Source organism: Palaemon carinicauda, chromosome 6 (genome assembly GCF_036898095.1).
Source record: "Palaemon carinicauda isolate YSFRI2023 chromosome 6, ASM3689809v2, whole genome shotgun sequence".
Taxonomy (NCBI): Eukaryota; Metazoa; Arthropoda; class Malacostraca; order Decapoda; family Palaemonidae; genus Palaemon; species Palaemon carinicauda.
Genome location: NC_090730.1, coordinates 96,952,988 through 96,959,910, shown reverse-complemented (window position 1 = coordinate 96,959,910; position 6,923 = coordinate 96,952,988).

Sequence of the window (6,923 nt, the reverse complement as noted above, 5' to 3'; positions counted from 1 at the left end):
TTTATCAAAAGCTCTCCATCGTATGTTTATCCTTCTTTTAATTTCCCTCTCGCGTCCTGGGGAAACCTTCACTGTCTGTCCTAAGTTCGTATACTCATTAACAATTTATAGAGGTTCGTTCATAACCCCTATATGTTATTTCTGTATTTTTATTGAACATTATGTTAGTTTTACTCACAATCATTTTCAGTCCTACATCTCTGCTTTCTCTCATGAAATCTTCTATCATCTTTTCCAGTTGCTCCCATGATTCACTAAATAGAACTCTGTCATCTGCAAATCTTAAGTAGATGAAGGTATTCCCATCCATATTAATTCCTACATTTTCCCAATATAAATTAATAAGAACTTCTAGGCAAGGTGTGAATAACTTAGGAGAGATGGGGTCTCCCCATCTAACTCTCTTCTCAATTGGGATTTTCCCACTATCTTTATGGAGTTTTAGAATTGCTTTATGCCTGCATAGATATCATCAAGTGTTCTAACATAAGATTCATCTATTCCTTGTCTTTGAAGGACTTTCAATACTACTGAAGTTTTTACAGAATCAAAAGCTTTCTCATAGTCTCATAGTCTATAAATGCAATGCATAGTGGTTTGTCATACTCTGCTGATTTTTCCATTAGCTTCTTAATTACATGGATATTGTCAGTTGTTGAATGCCCACCACTAAATCCTTCCTGCTCTTTTGGTTGATTAAAGTCAAGTTGTCTTTCTATTCGGCGTAATTTTGTGTATGTAAATATTTTATATAATACTGAGATTAAAGTAATTGGTCGATAATTTTCCAGGCATTTTATCGTATCATGAAAATTATTCGAAAACAATTAATGGAAAACAATTATTCGAAAACTATTATTTGAAAAACCGCTATTCGAATGGAAAATTATTCGAAAGAAAGTTTTTCGAAAGGACAATTATACGAAATGATAAATATTCGAAATGTTGTTTGAAGCTTACGCTAATAGGCAATTGTTCAAATAGGCAATTATTCAAATAGGCAATTGTTCATATAGGCAGTTATTCAAATGTTTGATTGAACGTTATCCGATTTTTTTAGTGGTAATATTTGGAATATTGCAGCATTTCAGTGATGGCAGAATACATTTCAAGTGAAAAAGGCAAGCCTATGATTAAAATCGATGGTTTCATATTCATGAAAGACAAACAAGTTGGTAACAAGATATATTGGAAGTGCAATAAGTTTGCATCGTATTGAAAAAGCCGAACAATTACTAATGATGGTGAAGTGATTAAAGTTCCTCGTGAACATAATCATTCTGATGATGCCGTAAATACAGAAGTGCGTAGTTTTATGAACAAAGTGAAAAGTGATGCTAAAGAAGGGCGTGATTCTCCTCTATATGTCATTTCTACAGCTGCATCACAATTAAGTGAAAGTGCCGCGCAAGCTTTATCACAATTTGCCTAGGACTAACAACGCACTTGAAGGATGGGACAGACCTTTTTTTACAGCAAATGTCATCTAATTATCCAACAATATGGAAGTTCCTAGAGGCTCTAAAAAGAGAGCAGGACTTACAAGAAATTCACATTGCAAAATTAAGAGCAGGAAGCACAAATATGAAGAGTTCCAAGAAATATCGTGACTTGAATGAAAGGATAAAAAAATTAGTGGCAACATTTGAAGAGTACTCAGTATTAGAGTATTTGCGCGCTGTAGCACAAAACTTGCATTTATAAGTATATGTTTCATCATGAATTTATTTGAATATTTTTGATAATGACATTCATACTAAAAAGATTTCATTCTTTTTGGCATTTTTACACCTTTGTTTAAATAAAGAATTTTAAATTGCCAATAAGTATCATTTCGTATAATTGTCCTTTCGAATAACTTTCTTTAGAACAATGTTCCATTCGAATAATTGTTTTTCGAATAATTGTTTTCGAATGATTGTTTTCGATTAATTGTTTCCGAGCAATGTTCACATAATCATATATATATATATATATATATATATATATATATATATATATATATATATATATACGTATATATATATATATATATATATATATATATATATATATATTTATATATATATGTGTATGTGTATATGTATATATACATATATGTGTGTATATGCATATATATATATATATATATATATATATATATATAGATAGATAGATAGATAGATAGATAGAGAGAGAGAGACAAACAGACAGATAGATATACAGTATATATATATATATATATATATATATATATATATATATATATATATATATATATTATATATATATATATATATATATATAGATAGATAGATAGATAGATATATAAGCTAATCTAGATGATGAACATATAGGCACATTTGCAATTGAATGTAGGAAGTGCTTTGCAGTCTTGGATATTTTAAGAGACGAAGAGCAGACAGTTAATGAAGAATGGCGTGATATAAGAGCATATATCAGTCAGTTGGTGTTGAAGTTTTGGGACATGCAGTTTAGAGAGCCACTGATAACAAATGATACCTAGGCTACTATAAAAAGTAGACAAGGTTGTAAATTGGTTGATGAAAGTTTTCGAGGAAGTAATGAAAATTACAAGGTAGAGCATGCTAAGTATTCCGGTATTGATAGTGAGGTCAAAAGAAAAAGCCGGGATTGACTGGAGAGAATATTTAGACAGGAAAGCAGATGAAGCTGACAAAACTCTGAATTCAGGGAGTGGCTATGGTGTAAGAATTGCTCATACAATTATTAATGAAATCTCGGCTGGGGCAAAGAACAAGAAGCATATACCCATCGAAAATTGAGATGGATCTGTTATAATAACAGAAAATGGCGAAAGGCAACGTTGGGTGGAACACTATTGAGGTCATGAATAGGAGATCTGAAGCTTAGGAAGAGCTTGTTGATCCCATGAATGAATTCAGTGTGTTTGAAGTTGAAACTATCATTAAAATTTTCAAGATATGGAAGGCCTCTTGATATAATGGCACAACTACTGAGATGATATTGTCTGAAAATGAAGTGACTCCCAGAATGCTTACAAGATTATTTTGTAGAATGGGGCATGAATGAGAGTTAGGAGTGTTGGTGAAAATGGTAAAAAAAAGATATCTGACAGATTGCAATAATTACAGAGGCATCGCATTTACGTCAGTTGTCATGAAAATATATAGTATGCTTATTGCAAAGAGACTAGAAAGAAAGATTCATGAAAAGCTGAGAGATGAACAATCAGAATTTAGAAAAGGTAGAAGTTGTACTGATCAAATTTTCATTCTAAGGCATGTGGTACCTTAATGTTTAAATATAGAAATACACTTTTGATAGAATTTGTGGACTATGAATTGGATGAGATCTTCGTGAGGGGTAGATGGAGATGATTTGAGCACGCTCTCCGCACACCCATAGAGAGCTTAGTTCACCAAACTTTTAACTGGGCTCTACAAGGCAACAAAAGATTTGGAATACACAGGCGTACATGGCTGAAGATTATGAACCGTGAAGGAGATGATGAATGGAGGATTATTCATTTAAAAGCTCAAGATAGAGACGATTGGCGAGGTGCAAGCGAGGCCCTTTGCGTCATTATGCGTAGGAGATGATGATGATGATGATGATGATAACCTACACAGTATATATATATATATATATATATATATATATATATATATATATATATATATATAAAATATATATACACATATATACATATATATGTGTGTGTATGTCTGTAGGTATATATACATATATATATATATATATATATATATATATATATATATATATATATATATATATACCTACAGACATATATGTACACACGCACATATACACACATTCATAACCAAACAGACACTGTGTCGGGAGTTTGATTCCCATCCTCAGAGAAATATTGACAACTTTTCGCTTTTTCTCCCGGGACACCTGAATATGTCGCCTGTTATTTAAAGAAGACCTACCTTTCCATGGTGGAATCTAGGCTTATATATTTATTCCTTTTATTTTTCAAGTGTCGGCAAGTTGATTCGTATTCTCACCTTAGCCTAATTATAAGCAAAATGTCTATATCTTGCATTAGTACTTTTAATGATCCCTTCAAATATATACGATTTATCTGGTCAGAATTCTCCCTTTGCTTTAACTTATGGGTATATATACATATATATATATATATATATATATATATATATATATATATATATATATATATATATATATATATATACTTACATACATACATATATATACATACATATATATATATATATATATATATATCTAAATATATATATATATATATATATATATATATATATATTTAGATATATATATATATATATATATATATATATATATATATATATATATATGTATGTATATATATATATATATACATACATATATATATATATATATCTAAATATATATATATATATATATATATATATATATATATATATATATATATGTATATATATATATATATATATATATATATATATATATATATATATATATATATATCCTAATGTTGTAAAAGGGTTTGTGTATCGCCATGAACAGCAAAGTTACGTACAAGGTAGCATCAAAAGAGTGCATCCTCCAAGTTTCTTAAAAGTTTACCAGAAAACCTAGAAATTATACACGGTGTTTGTCAGTCACTAGAGTGTGTCAGATCTTTGGTATGATCTACTTATTGACTGATTGATTTGCGAGCCCAACGCCTTATTTCTTAACCTTATCGGATGCTGGTTACCCATTTACAGCTATTCTATACGTGACCTGCACATTTCAGTGATTCGGTGAGTCTATATCTCCGTCTACATATAAGCTTTATAATTTTCTTCCAGCATCTGTCTTCCCTCTCTCTCATAACATTTTGACTATCAGTCATATCTGTTAAAACTCGGCCTTTCCTCTCTTTATTCTTTTGTGTTTTTGTTCCTCGAGATTGAATAGGGGATTTGAATGTTTTTATTATTGTCCTTCCAAATTTAAAATAAGAAGACATGTACTAGTTTTACCATAAACATAAATGCTTTTTTAATCAAATAAATGTTAATAATAAAAAATTTCCTAAAATTACGTGCATTGTTGATGATCCACTGAAAGCATTTTATTTTATGCCATTGCTGATATAATACGCGACATTATTCACATAAAAGTAACATTCACTAATGAACTCCACATTTAGATTACCCATTGGCCATTCTATTTCTTTAAAATGAAAAAAAAAAAAAAGGAAACTTTCCTAATAAAAGGGCAGATGGTTCAGCGGGCCTGAAAGCACAACTGAAGCGTGAAGCTGACCTCCTGAGCTCATTATTTCCAGCTGCTGCACAGAAGAGTCATTTTGTTTGGGTTTTTATTCACGATTTGAAAGAGGAAAATGAACTGATGAGCTATTGGAACGGGTTGAAAAAGTTGTATATTCTAATGAAAATGTGGATATTTCATCATTAGATAATTGTTAATCATTATTATTATTATTATTATTATTATTATTATTATTATTATTATTATTATTATTAATATTATTATTATTATTATTATTATTATTATTATTATTATTATTATTATTATTATGGAAATAAATAAACTACATGAAAAATAATGAAAAATTCATATAAAATGCTATAAGATCAGTAACAATGTCAAATATATTTGTCATATATAAACTTTTAAAACCCAACCGATCAAACTGCTGGAATAGGATGATTATTCCACAATCTGGTCACAGCAGGAATAAAACTTCTAGAATACTGTATAATTATGATGGAGAATGCAAGACTGTTAGAACTAATTATGTACAGGATGGTAAAAGATGGAAATATGTGAATGCAAAGGATGGCCAGAGTTATGAAAAATCTTATGCAACATGCATAATGAACTAACTGAACGTTGGTGCCGAAGATTAATATTTAGTTCAGGAATAAGAAATTTAATCGACCGTAAGTTTTTGTCCAACAAATTGATATGGGATCCAGCAGCTAAAGATCAAGTCAAAACCAGGCAGAATGAAAGAATTAGAAAGATTTCTTCAGGATAGACTGATCATAGGAAATCTTAAAAGCCTTTCTTAATAAACCCCCTTTTTTGGCAATTAAAGAAGAAACAGACTGGATGTGTTTCTCAAAAGAAAATTTGCAATCAAGAATCATACACAAAATCTTAAAGTTGTTGTATATAGTGAAAAAAAAAATGGATGTTCAGGAGCCACTGTCCTCTACTTACTTACAATCATACGTTGAGTTTTGATAGGGTTCAACCTCATGCCCCCTAATTTACACTAAGCACCAATTTTAGCTAGATTTCCATTAAGGGATTCAGAAACCCCAGATCTACATTTAGAGAATGGAATTGAAGCAAAGAGAGCTTGTTTTTTAGCCCAACGCACAAATGTACATATAGTATGAAAAGTAATGGGCCAAAGACACTTCCCTGAGGAACACCAGATGCCCTATTTCTATACTCATTATGAGGTTCATCAACAACAACAACTTATTTCATTCACCCAAATCTCTTGGTAATATCAATGCTATATTATTATTATTATTATTATTATTATTATTATTATTATTATTATTATTATTATTCGTTGTGCATAAACCCTTTATAGTAGAGGTTGATGACGGTGGTGCTGTTCTCAGTCGGTTGTTCACTCAGGTACCAAGTGTCCATGGCTGGCTTGATCTCACGGTTTATCAGACTAACCGGAGTCAATCAAATTAGTTATGATAAAGCCTTTATCGACTGCTGAGATTCAGAATTTTCATTCTGATTCAATGAAAGTTTCCTCTATCTATTTTCAGAAGAGGCTTATACCGCCCCAATTCAGACTTGTGTCAACGTTTTCGCTTAACCTCACATTCTTACCTATCAGGGCCTATACAAGATTGAGGACTTCAATTAAAGTATATATTTTCAAATGAGTTGATTGG